The sequence below is a fragment of the Bombus vancouverensis genome, chromosome 8 (assembly GCF_051014615.1).
Source record: "Bombus vancouverensis nearcticus chromosome 8, iyBomVanc1_principal, whole genome shotgun sequence".
In the NCBI taxonomy this organism is placed as follows: domain Eukaryota; kingdom Metazoa; phylum Arthropoda; class Insecta; order Hymenoptera; family Apidae; genus Bombus; species Bombus vancouverensis.
The window spans coordinates 1205813-1208012 of NC_134918.1; the positions used below are offsets into that span (position 1 = coordinate 1205813).

General features: G+C 43.5%; 1 pseudogene; it reads right to left on the bottom strand.

Annotated features, from left to right (window-relative positions):
• Positions 1-277: 277 nt before the first annotated feature.
• Positions 278-1152, bottom strand: LOC143303053 (uncharacterized; annotated as a pseudogene).
• Between the last annotated feature and the right edge of the window lie 1048 nt (positions 1153-2200).

Sequence of the window (2200 nt, forward strand, 5' to 3'; positions counted from 1 at the left end):
GGGCAACTGGGCGCAATATGACCCTCCTCTCAACACTTGAAACATGTCACCTTCGATGTTGCGGCTGATTGACTATCGTCCGGGTTTCATGTGTTCCTCTGTTTCCCAAATTTTATCCTTTTTTGACACTCCATCACTTTATGTCCGAGGTTACCACAGTAGTGGCACTTAATCCGGTAATCCGGTGGCTTATGACGTTTAGCTTCAGGACCCGCAGAAAAGTTGTCTGAAAAAGTCACCGGCCTCTTCTTTGCGTAAGAGAAAGCTCTCATTTCACTTAGAAATTGATCCTCAGTCTTAATATCACTTGTAAGTGCAACCCGTTCAAAACGCTGATCTTGCGAAGCCAATTGAAAAAGTACGGAAGCGTTGATCACCTCAGCCATAGTTAAATTTTCCCACCTCGCCTTCAGGAAGGAACGGAGTCGAATACCAAAAGCTCCCATGGTTTCATCCTTCAATGGTTTTTCATGAGCATCTTCATAAGCGCTGAGGTAGCTGTTTCTTTACCACAAAAACGCGCAGTATAAAGGTCTTTAAATTTTGTCCAAGTAATATCTCTTCCAACCAGTACTTGCGTAAGCCATTGTGCTGCTGAACCTTCTAGAGCACAACTTAAAGCAGAATATAACACACTGTCTTGAAGGGATTTTCTTTCATGATCAGATTTACAACTGCACACCATGCAGCTGGGTCAGAACCCGCGATTTCAGGGTTAGCGATAGATTCTTCGTTTCCGCACCCGGTTCTGACACAAGCGTCCGTATTAACTCACGCATGATTGTTATATGCTCTCGCATGTACAAAAACGGCTCTGATCCCACTTCTGATGTCGGGTTTGTGTTTCTTCATAAGGACAAGTAATTGTAGTTGTTCAAAGAGGTTTATATTTACAGTGATATGTACAGGAGTTGTTCAACAAGGTTTAACTGTGTAACGTAATAAGTCACTCTTAAATAAACAATGTTCTTAGGTTCAAACGAATCCACGGTCAACGGGATAACTCTTTGTACAATTGGATATGTGTTAAACTCGAAATGACGTTTGCTATGACGTACGGTATCTTTCAGACTGACCGACTGACGTTGTGTAAAACTCTCCAAGGTGATCATAGGAATAAAAGACTGACACGTTCACACTTGTCAATTGCATATTGATCAGGGTTATCAACAAAATTCCAGGCACCGTTACTAGATAGACTCGCGTAGAGCCGTTATTGCTCCCGCCTCGGGACTTGTTTGTTAATACAACGTGTGTCCCTCAACATTGGTACTTCTACTGTGAAATAAGACGTTCATCCCGTGACCGTGGCTACGTTCGGCGACCAGTTGTGTCACCTTAACCTCAAGCTCACTGTTATAATACTATAATGAACAGCTAAAACAAACAGTTTAGCCCAAAGTATTGGGAGTCTTCCCAAAATTCCAAAAGAAAGGCCCGTTATCCCTACATCTCCGACAAATATGTTTATATATGTCGGAGACGAAGGGACACCGGAGCTTCCCCCCTGGAACCTCGGGAAAATCCGTACAATTGTAATTAAAGTTTACAGTGGTAATAATAAATTAAAATAATTTGTGATAATAAACTTGGGCTCAAAGCGACCATCCGTCGCCGAACGTAGCCACGGTCAACGGGACGGGCGCTTCGTCTAACAAAGGTGTGGAGTTATAGTATGAACCTCATTAAAAGAAATACCAATAGAGGTACTCGACAGTAAAACATTCCAACGGTTCCTTCGGATGTTGATGCACTTACACAGCCCAAGTTCAGTTAGCCTGAGGACCCGCTATAAAACCTGGGTTTTTTTGGTAATTAAGATTTTCAAACGGACAGGCAGGCTTTGTCCCAAATTGACCAATTGACAGCGACGTCAATTTCCCTTACTTTCGGAACGAGGGCTATACTCGACGAATCCGATGCTCTCGTGTCCTTAGACACACCCCATCATAGTTTGCCTCTGTGGCATCATTGGGACGAAATTGCATTCTTTCTTGAGATCTCATCGACGAAGGGAGTAGCGTCTTACGATCAGTGAGTAGTACACGTTTGAGTTAGAGCAAGTTATCTATCATCCCGTTGACCGTGGATTCGTTATCGAACCTAAGACCAACGTCACTAGTATCGCAAGTGCCCAACGACCGCTGTTGATTGTCGCGTCGGTAGTGTTCACTCTCGTGTTAGCAGACCGTACCCTTGT